Below are 11822 nucleotides of genomic sequence, written 5' to 3'. Positions count from 1 at the left end.
GTAAGCACCTTTGTGGCTTTTATAAGGTGAAATGTGGATTGGGAGGTGTTTTTCACTTTCTGTGGACTCTGAAGGCACATCACAGGACCGTGCACCAGTCTGGCTAACGCTAAGCTACGTAAGTCGTTAGCCAGTACTTTTCCCCTCCTCCTAACCAGCCAGCGCCGTGTGTGTCATTCTGGAGCTTTCCCTGGTGAGTGAGGACATCCTTACCTAGCTGCAACACCTAAACTTCATCAGTGATTATTGTGACCCACTGGAAATTTAAAATTCTCAAGCAGGAGAAGGCTAAGAAGTGAATTGGATTTTAATCGTCAGACACCCAATAGGGTGCAGATTGCAAATTAGCAGATATTATTCTGATTAATGGCCTCAAGCTGAAGAGAACAACAAGAAAACACTTACCTCAAACTAGAAAAAAGGAAAATACTTACCGTTTTTGAACCAATTAAAGGAAACCTAAGGAAAAGGACATTTAAAGGGACCACTCTGTCATGCCTGATGAAGGACAAGCCGCCCTCCGAAACGTTGCAACAAGGCAGAGTGAAGCAGGACCAAGTCGGCCTGAATTAAAGATAATGAATCAACAGCTACAGGACCCTGGAGTCCAATTTTTTGAACCAGCGCAGAGGTAATGCACCTTTGTGGCTTTTATAAGGTGAAATGTGGAGTTGGGAGGTGTTTTTCACTTTCTGTGGACTCTGAAGGCACATCACAGGACCGTGCACCATCTGGCTAACGCTAAGCTACGTAAGTCGTTAGCCAGTACTTTTCCCCTCCTCCTAACCAGCCAGCGCCGTGTGTGTCATTCTGGAGCTTTCCCTGGTGAGTGAGGACATCCTTACCTAGCTGCAACACCTAAACTTAACATCAGTGATTATTGTGACCCACTGGAAATTTAAAATTCTCACAGGAGAAGGCTAAGAAGTGAATTGGATTTTAATCGTCAGACACCCAAATAGGGTGCAGATTGCAAAATTAGCAGATATTATTCTGATTAATGGCCTCAAGCTGAAGAGAACAACAAAAACACTTACCTCAAACTAGAAAAAAGGAAAATACTTACCGTTTTTGAACCAAATTAAAGGGAAACCTAAGGAAAAGGACATTTAAAGGGACCACTCTGTCATGCCTGATGAAGGACAAGCCGCCCCCGAAACGTTGCAACAAGGCAGAGTGAAGCAGGACCAAGTCGGCCTGAATTAAAGATAAATGAATCAACAGCTACAGGACCCGTGGAGTCCAATTTTTTGAACCAGCGCAGAGGTAATGCACCTTTGTGGCTTTTATAAGGTGAAATGTGGAGTTGGGAGGTGTTTTTCACTTTCTGTGGACTCTGAAGGCACATCACAGGACCGTGCACCAGTCTGGCTAACGCTAAGCTACGTAAGTCGTTAGCCAGTACTTTTCCCCTCCTCCTAACCAGCCAGCGCCGTGTGTGTCATTCTGGAGCTTTCCCTGGTGAGTGAGGACATCCTTACCTAGCTGCAACACCTAAACTTAACATCAGTGATTATGTGACCCACTGGAAATTTAAAATTCTCAAGCAGAGAAGGCTAAGAAGTGAATTGGATTTTAATCGTCAGACACCCAAATAGGGTGCAGATTGCAAAATTAGCAGATATTATTCTGATTAATGGCCTCAAGCTGAAGAGAACAACAAGAAAACACTTACCTCAAACTAGAAAAAAGGAAAATACTTACCGTTTTTGAACCAAATTAAAGGGAAACCTAAGGAAAAGGACATTTAAAGGGACCACTCTGTCATGCCTGATGAAGGACAAGCCGCCCTCCGAAACGTTGCAACAAGGCAGAGTGAAGCAGGACCAAGTCGGCCTGAATTAAAGATAAATGAATCAACAGCTACAGGACCCGTGGAGTCCAATTTTTTGAACCAGCGCAGAGGTAATGCACCTTTGTGGCTTTTATAAGGTGAAATGTGGAGTTGGGAGGTGTTTTTTCACTTTCTGTGGACTCTGAAGGCACATCACAGGACCGTGCACCAGTCTGGCTAACGCTAAGCTACGTAAGTCGTTAGCCAGTACTTTTCCCCTCCTCCTAACCAGCCAGCGCCGTGTGTGTCATTCTGGAGCTTTCCCTGGTGAGTGAGGACATCCTTACCTAGCTGCAACACCTAAACTTAACATCAGTGATTATTGTGACCCACTGGAAATTTAAAATTCTCAAGCAGGAAGAGGCTAAGAAGTGAATTGGATTTTAATCGTCAGACACCCAAATAGGGTGCAGATTGCAAATTAGCAGATATTATTCTGATTAATGGCCTCAAGCTGAAGAGAACAACAAGAAAACACTTACCTCAAACTAGAAAAAAGGAAATACTTACCGTTTTTGAACCAAATTAAAGGAAACCTAAGGAAAGGACATTTAAAGGGACCACTCTGTCATGCCTGATGAAGGACAAGCCGCCCTCCGAAACGTTGCAACAAGGCAGAGTGAAGCAGGACCAAGTCGGCCTGAATTAAAGATAAATGAATCAACAGCTACAGGACCCGTGGAGTCCAATTTTTTGAACCAGCGCAGAGGTAATGCACCTTTGTGGCTTTTATAAGGTGAAATGTGGAGTTGGGAGGTGTTTTTCACTTTCTGTGGACTCTGAAGGCACATCACAGGACCGTGCACCAGTCTGGCTAACGCTAAGCTACGTAAGTCGTTAGCCAGTACTTTTCCCCTCCTCCTAACCAGCCAGCGCCGTGTGTGTCATTCTGGAGCTTTCCCTGGTGAGTGAGGACATCCTTACCTAGCTGCAACACCTAAACTTAACATCAGTGATTATTGTGACCCACTGGAAATTTAAAATTCTCAAGCAGGAGAAGGCTAAGAAGTGAATTGGATTTTAATCGTCAGACACCCAAATAGGGTGCAGATTGCAAAATTAGCAGATATTATTCTGATTAATGGCCTCAAGCTGAAGAGAACAACAAGAAAACTTACCTCAAACTAGAAAAAAGGAAAATACTTACCGTTTTTGAACCAAATTAAAGGAAACCTAAGGAAAAGGACATTTAAAGGGACCACTCTGTCATGCCTGATGAAGGACAAGCCGCCCTCCGAAACGTTGCAACAAGGCAGAGTGAAGCAGGACCAAGTCGGCCTGAATTAAAGATAAATGAATCAACAGCTACAGGACCCGTGGAGTCCAATTTTTTGAACCAGCGCAGAGGTAATGCACCTTTGTGGCTTTTATAAGGTGAAATGTGGAGTTGGGAGGTGTTTTCACTTTCTGTGGACTCTGAAGGCACATCACAGGACCGTGCACCAGTCTGGCTAACGCTAAGCTACGTAAGTCGTTAGCCAGTACTTTTCCCCTCCTCCTAACCAGCCAGCGCCGTGTGTGTCATTCTGGAGCTTTCCCTGGTGAGTGAGGACATCCTTACCTAGCTGCAACACCTAAACTTAACATCAGTGATTATTGTGACCCACTGGAAATTTAAAATTCTCAAGCAGGAGAAGGCTAAGAAGTGAATTGGATTTTAATCGTCAGACACCCAAATAGGGTGCAGATTGCAAAATTAGCAGATATTATTCTGATTAATGGCCTCAAGCTGAAGAGAACAACAAGAAAACACTTACCTCAAACTAGAAAAAGGAAAATACTTACCGTTTTTGAACCAAATTAAAGGGAAACCTAAGGAAAAGGACATTTAAAGGGACCACTCTGTCATGCCTGATGAAGGACAAGCCGCCCTCCGAAACGTTGCAACAAGGCAGAGTGAAGCAGGACCAAGTCGGCCTGAATTAAAGATAAATGAATCAACAGCTACAGGACCCGTGGAGTCCAATTTTTTGAACCAGCGCAGAGGTAATGCACCTTTGTGGCTTTTATAAGGTGAAATGTGGAGTTGGGAGGTGTTTTTCACTTTCTGTGGACTCTGAAGGCACATCACAGGACCGTGCACCAGTCTGGCTAACGCTAAGCTACGTAAGTCGTTAGCCAGTACTTTTCCCTCCTCCTAACCAGCCAGCGCCGTGTGTGTCATTCTGGAGCTTTCCCTGGTGAGTGAGGACATCCTTACCTAGCTGCAACACCTAAACTTAACATCAGTGATTATTGTGACCCACTGGAAATTTAAAATTCTCAAGCAGGAGAAGGCTAAGAAGTGAATTGGATTTTAATCGTCAGACACCCAAATAGGGTGCAGATTGCAAAATTAGCAGATATTATTCTGATTAATGGCCTCAAGCTGAAGAGAACAACAAGAAACACTTACCTCAAACTAGAAAAAAGGAAAATACTTACCGTTTTGAACCAAATTAAAGGGAAACCTAAGGAAAAGGACATTTAAAGGGACCACTCTGTCATGCCTGATGAAGGACAAGCCGCCCTCCGAAACGTTGCAACAAGGCAGAGTGAAGCAGGACCAAGTCGGCCTGAATTAAAGATAAATGAATCAACAGCTACAGGACCGTGGAGTCCAATTTTTTGAACCAGCGCAGAGGTAATGCACCTTTGTGGCTTTTATAAGGTGAAATGTGGAGTTGGGAGGTGTTTTTCACTTTCTGTGGACTCTGAAGGCACATCACAGGACCGTGCACCAGTCTGGCTAACGCTAAGCTACGTAAGTCGTTAGCCAGTACTTTTCCCCTCCTCCTAACCAGCCAGCGCCGTGTGTGTCATTCTGGAGCTTTCCCTGGTGAGTGAGGACATCCTTACCTAGCTGCAACACCTAAACTTAACATCAGTGATTATTGTGACCCACTGGAAATTTAAAATTCTCAAGCAGGAGAAGGCTAAGAAGTGAATTGGATTTTAATCGTCAGACACCCAAATAGGGTGCAGATTGCAAAATTAGCAGATATTATTCTGATTAATGGCCTCAAGCTGAAGAGAACAACAAGAAAACACTTACCTCAAACTAGAAAAAGGAAAATACTTACCGTTTTGAACCAAATTAAAGGGAAACCTAAGGAAAAGGACATTTAAAGGGACCACTCTGTCATGCCTGATGAAGGACAAGCCGCCCTCCGAAACGTTGCAACAAGGCAGAGTGAAGCAGGACCAAGTCGGCCTGAATTAAAGATAAATGAATCAACAGCTACAGGACCCGTGGAGTCCAATTTTTTGAACCAGCGCAGAGGTAATGCACCTTTGTGGCTTTTATAAGGTGAAATGTGGAGTTGGGAGGTGTTTTTCACTTTCTGTGGACTCTGAAGGCACATCACAGGACCGTGCACCAGTCTGGCTAACGCTAAGCTACGTAAGTCGTTAGCCAGTACTTTTCCCCTCCTCCTAACCAGCCAGCGCCGTGTGTGTCATTCTGGAGCTTTCCCTGGTGAGTGAGGACATCCTTACCTAGCTGCAACACCTAAACTTAACATCAGTGATTATTGTGACCCACTGGAAATTTAAAATTCTCAAGCAGGAGAAGGCTAAGAAGTGAATTGGATTTTAATCGTCAGACACCCAAATAGGGTGCAGATTGCAAAATTAGCAGATATTATTCTGATTAATGGCCTCAAGCTGAAGAGAACAACAAGAAAACACTTACCTCAAACTAGAAAAAAGGAAAATACTTACCGTTTTTGAACCAAATTAAAGGGAAACCTAAGGAAAAGGACATTTAAAGGGACCACTCTGTCATGCCTGATGAAGGACAAGCCGCCCTCCGAAACGTTGCAACAAGGCAGAGTGAAGCAGGACCAAGTCGGCCTGAATTAAAGATAAATGAATCAACAGCTACAGGACCCGTGGAGTCCAATTTTTTGAACCAGCGCAGAGGTAATGCACCTTTGTGGCTTTTATAAGGTGAAATGTGGAGTTGGGAGGTGTTTTTCACTTTCTGTGGACTCTGAAGGCACATCACAGGACCGTGCACCAGTCTGGCTAACGCTAAGCTACGTAAGTCGTTAGCCAGTACTTTTCCCCTCCTCCTAACCAGCCAGCGCCGTGTGTGTCATTCTGGAGCTTTCCCTGGTGAGTGAGGACATCCTTACCTAGCTGCAACACCTAAACTTAACATCAGTGATTATTGTGACCCACTGGAAATTTAAAATTCTCAAGCAGGAGAAGGCTAAGAAGTGAATTGGATTTTAATCGTCAGACACCCAAATAGGGTGCAGATTGCAAAATTAGCAGATATTATTCTGATTAATGGCCTCAAGCTGAAGAGAACAACAAGAAAACACTTACCTCAAACTAGAAAAAAGGAAAATACTTACCGTTTTTGAACCAAATTAAAGGGAAACCTAAGGAAAAGGACATTTAAAGGGACCACTCTGTCATGCCTGATGAAGGACAAGCCGCCCTCCGAAACGTTGCAACAAGGCAGAGTGAAGCAGGACCAAGTCGGCCTGAATTAAAGATAAATGAATCAACAGCTACAGGACCCGTGGAGTCCAATTTTTTGAACCAGCGCAGAGGTAATGCACCTTTGTGGCTTTTATAAGGTGAAATGTGGAGTTGGGAGGTGTTTTTCACTTTCTGTGGACTCTGAAGGCACATCACAGGACCGTGCACCAGTCTGGCTAACGCTAAGCTACGTAAGTCGTTAGCCAGTACTTTCCCCTCCTCCTAACCAGCCAGCGCCGTGTGTGTCATTCTGGAGCTTTCCCTGGTGAGTGAGGACATCCTTACCTAGCTGCAACACCTAAACTTAACATCAGTGATTATTGTGACCCACTGGAAATTTAAAATTCTCAAGCAGGAGAAGGCTAAGAAGTGAATTGGATTTTAATCGTCAGACACCCAAATAGGGTGCAGATTGCAAAATTAGCAGATATTATTCTGATTAATGGCCTCAAGCTGAAGAGAACAACAAGAAAACACTTACCTCAAACTAGAAAAAAGGAAAATACTTACCGTTTTTGAACCAAATTAAAGGGAAACCTAAGGAAAAGGACATTTAAAGGGACCACTCTGTCATGCCTGATGAAGGACAAGCCGCCCTCCGAAACGTTGCAACAAGGCAGAGTGAAGCAGGACCAAGTCGGCCTGAATTAAAGATAAATGAATCAACAGCTACAGGACCCGTGGAGTCCAATTTTTGAACCAGCGCAGAGGTAATGCACCTTTGTGGCTTTTATAAGGTGAAATGTGGAGTTGGGAGGTGTTTTTCACTTTCTGTGGACTCTGAAGGCACATCACAGGACCGTGCACCAGTCTGGCTAACGCTAAGCTACGTAAGTCGTTAGCCAGTACTTTTCCCTCCTCCTAACCAGCCAGCGCCGTGTGTGTCATTCTGGAGCTTTCCCTGGTGAGTGAGGACATCCTTACCTAGCTGCAACACCTAAACTTAACATCAGTGATTATTGTGACCCACTGGAAATTTAAAATTCTCAAGCAGGAGAAGGCTAAGAAGTGAATTGGATTTTAATCGTCAGACACCCAAATAGGGTGCAGATTGCAAAATTAGCAGATATTATTCTGATTAATGGCCTCAAGCTGAAGAGAACAACAAGAAAACACTTACCTCAAACTAGAAAAAAGGAAAATACTTACCGTTTTTGAACCAAATTAAAGGGAAACCTAAGGAAAAGGACATTTAAAGGGACCACTCTGTCATGCCTGATGAAGGACAAGCCGCCCTCCGAAACGTTGCAACAAGGCAGAGTGAAGCAGGACCAAGTCGGCCTGAATTAAAGATAAATGAATCAACAGCTACAGGACCCGTGGAGTCCAATTTTTTGAACCAGCGCAGAGGTAATGCACCTTTGTGGCTTTTATAAGGTGAAATGTGGAGTTGGGAGGTGTTTTTCACTTTCTGTGGACTCTGAAGGCACATCACAGGACCGTGCACCAGTCTGGCTAACGCTAAGCTACGTAAGTCGTTAGCCAGTACTTTTCCCCTCCTCCTAACCAGCCAGCGCCGTGTGTGTCATTCTGGAGCTTTCCCTGGTGAGTGAGGACATCCTTACCTAGCTGCAACACCTAAACTTAACATCAGTGATTATTGTGACCCACTGGAAATTTAAAATTCTCAAGCAGGAGAAGGCTAAGAAGTGAATTGGATTTTAATCGTCAGACACCCAAATAGGGTGCAGATTGCAAAATTAGCAGATATTATTCTGATTAATGGCCTCAAGCTGAAGAGAACAACAAGAAAACACTTACCTCAAACTAGAAAAAAGGAAAATACTTACCGTTTTTGAACCAAATTAAAGGGAAACCTAAGGAAAAGGACATTTAAAGGGACCACTCTGTCATGCCTGATGAAGGACAAGCCGCCCTCCGAAACGTTGCAACAAGGCAGAGTGAAGCAGGACCAAGTCGGCCTGAATTAAAGATAAATGAATCAACAGCTACAGGACCCGTGGAGTCCAATTTTTTGAACCAGCGCAGAGGTAATGCACCTTTGTGGCTTTTATAAGGTGAAATGTGGAGTTGGGAGGTGTTTTTCACTTTCTGTGGACTCTGAAGGCACATCACAGGACCGTGCACCAGTCTGGCTAACGCTAAGCTACGTAAGTCGTTAGCCAGTACTTTTCCCCTCCTCCTAACCAGCCAGCGCCGTGTGTGTCATTCTGGAGCTTTCCCTGGTGAGTGAGGACATCCTTACCTAGCTGCAACACCTAAACTTAACATCAGTGATTATTGTGACCCACTGGAAATTTAAAATTCTCAAGCAGGAGAAGGCTAAGAAGTGAATTGGATTTTAATCGTCAGACACCCAAATAGGGTGCAGATTGCAAAATTAGCAGATATTATTCTGATTAATGGCCTCAAGCTGAAGAGAACAACAAGAAAACACTTACCTCAAACTAGAAAAAAGGAAAATACTTACCGTTTTTGAACCAAATTAAAGGGAAACCTAAGGAAAAGGACATTTAAAGGGACCACTCTGTCATGCCTGATGAAGGACAAGCCGCCCTCCGAAACGTTGCAACAAGGCAGAGTGAAGCAGGACCAAGTCGGCCTGAATTAAAGATAAATGAATCAACAGCTACAGGACCCGTGGAGTCCAATTTTTTGAACCAGCGCAGAGGTAATGCACCTTTGTGGCTTTTATAAGGTGAAATGTGGAGTTGGGAGGTGTTTTTCACTTTCTGTGGACTCTGAAGGCACATCACAGGACCGTGCACCAGTCTGGCTAACGCTAAGCTACGTAAGTCGTTAGCCAGTACTTTTCCCCTCCTCCTAACCAGCCAGCGCCGTGTGTGTCATTCTGGAGCTTTCCCTGGTGAGTGAGGACATCCTTACCTAGCTGCAACACCTAAACTTAACATCAGTGATTATTGTGACCCACTGGAAATTTAAAATTCTCAAGCAGGAGAAGGCTAAGAAGTGAATTGGATTTTAATCGTCAGACACCCAAATAGGGTGCAGATTGCAAAATTAGCAGATATTATTCTGATTAATGGCCTCAAGCTGAAGAGAACAACAAGAAAACACTTACCTCAAACTAGAAAAAAGGAAAATACTTACCGTTTTTGAACCAAATTAAAGGGAAACCTAAGGAAAAGGACATTTAAAGGGACCACTCTGTCATGCCTGATGAAGGACAAGCCGCCCTCCGAAACGTTGCAACAAGGCAGAGTGAAGCAGGACCAAGTCGGCCTGAATTAAAGATAAATGAATCAACAGCTACAGGACCCGTGGAGTCCAATTTTTTGAACCAGCGCAGAGGTAATGCACCTTTGTGGCTTTTATAAGGTGAAATGTGGAGTTGGGAGGTGTTTTTCACTTTCTGTGGACTCTGAAGGCACATCACAGGACCGTGCACCAGTCTGGCTAACGCTAAGCTACGTAAGTCGTTAGCCAGTACTTTTCCCCTCCTCCTAACCAGCCAGCGCCGTGTGTGTCATTCTGGAGCTTTCCCTGGTGAGTGAGGACATCCTTACCTAGCTGCAACACCTAAACTTAACATCAGTGATTATTGTGACCCACTGGAAATTTAAAATTCTCAAGCAGGAGAAGGCTAAGAAGTGAATTGGATTTTAATCGTCAGACACCCAAATAGGGTGCAGATTGCAAAATTAGCAGATATTATTCTGATTAATGGCCTCAAGCTGAAGAGAACAACAAGAAAACACTTACCTCAAACTAGAAAAAAGGAAAATACTTACCGTTTTTGAACCAAATTAAAGGGAAACCTAAGGAAAAGGACATTTAAAGGGACCACTCTGTCATGCCTGATGAAGGACAAGCCGCCCTCCGAAACGTTGCAACAAGGCAGAGTGAAGCAGGACCAAGTCGGCCTGAATTAAAGATAAATGAATCAACAGCTACAGGACCCGTGGAGTCCAATTTTTTGAACCAGCGCAGAGGTAATGCACCTTTGTGGCTTTTATAAGGTGAAATGTGGAGTTGGGAGGTGTTTTTCACTTTCTGGGACTCTGAAGGCACATCACAGGACCGTGCACCAGTCTGGCTAACGCTAAGCTACGTAAGTCGTTAGCCAGTACTTTTCCCCTCCTCCTAACCAGCCAGCGCCGTGTGTGTCATTCTGGAGCTTTCCCTGGTGAGTGAGGACATCCTTACCTAGCTGCAACACCTAAACTTAACATCAGTGATTATTGTGACCCACTGGAAATTTAAAATTCTCAAGCAGGAGAAGGCTAAGAAGTGAATTGGATTTTAATCGTCAGACACCCAAATAGGGTGCAGATTGCAAAATTAGCAGATATTATTCTGATTAATGGCCTCAAGCTGAAGAGAACAACAAGAAAACACTTACCTCAAACTAGAAAAAAGGAAAATACTTACCGTTTTTGAACCAAATTAAAGGGAAACCTAAGGAAAAGGACATTTAAAGGGACCACTCTGTCATGCCTGATGAAGGACAAGCCGCCCTCCGAAACGTTGCAACAAGGCAGAGTGAAGCAGGACCAAGTCGGCCTGAATTAAAGATAAATGAATCAACAGCTACAGGACCCGTGGAGTCCAATTTTTTGAACCAGCGCAGAGGTAATGCACCTTTGTGGCTTTTATAAGGTGAAATGTGGAGTTGGGAGGTGTTTTTCACTTTCTGGGACTCTGAAGGCACATCACAGGACCGTGCACCAGTCTGGCTAACGCTAAGCTACGTAAGTCGTTAGCCAGTACTTTTCCCCTCCTCCTAACCAGCCAGCGCCGTGTGTGTCATTCTGGAGCTTTCCCTGGTGAGTGAGGACATCCTTACCTAGCTGCAACACCTAAACTTAACATCAGTGATTATTGTGACCCACTGGAAATTTAAAATTCTCAAGCAGGAGAAGGCTAAGAAGTGAATTGGATTTTAATCGTCAGACACCCAAATAGGGTGCAGATTGCAAAATTAGCAGATATTATTCTGATTAATGGCCTCAAGCTGAAGAGAACAACAAGAAAACACTTACCTCAAACTAGAAAAAAGGAAAATACTTACCGTTTTTGAACCAAATTAAAGGGAAACCTAAGGAAAAGGACATTTAAAGGGACCACTCTGTCATGCCTGATGAAGGACAAGCCGCCCTCCGAAACGTTGCAACAAGGCAGAGTGAAGCAGGACCAAGTCGGCCTGAATTAAAGATAAATGAATCAACAGCTACAGGACCCGTGGAGTCCAATTTTTTGAACCAGCGCAGAGGTAATGCACCTTTGTGGCTTTTATAAGGTGAAATGTGGAGTTGGGAGGTGTTTTTCACTTTCTGTGGACTCTGAAGGCACATCACAGGACCGTGCACCAGTCTGGCTAACGCTAAGCTACGTAAGTCGTTAGCCAGTACTTTTCCCCTCCTCCTAACCAGCCAGCGCCGTGTGTGTCATTCTGGAGCTTTCCCTGGTGAGTGAGGACATCCTTACCTAGCTGCAACACCTAAACTTAACATCAGTGATTATTGTGACCCACTGGAAATTTAAAATTCTCAAGCAGGAGAAGGCTAAGAAGTGAATTGGATTTTAATCGTCA

The sequence above is a fragment of the Micropterus salmoides genome, unplaced genomic scaffold, assembly GCF_014851395.1.
Source record: "Micropterus salmoides isolate LMB-PRFRI ecotype aquatic unplaced genomic scaffold, ASM1485139v1 Ms_hic_scaffold_2, whole genome shotgun sequence".
Taxonomy (NCBI): Eukaryota; Metazoa; Chordata; class Actinopteri; order Centrarchiformes; family Centrarchidae; genus Micropterus; species Micropterus salmoides.
Note: the sequence above shows the minus strand (reverse complement) of the source record.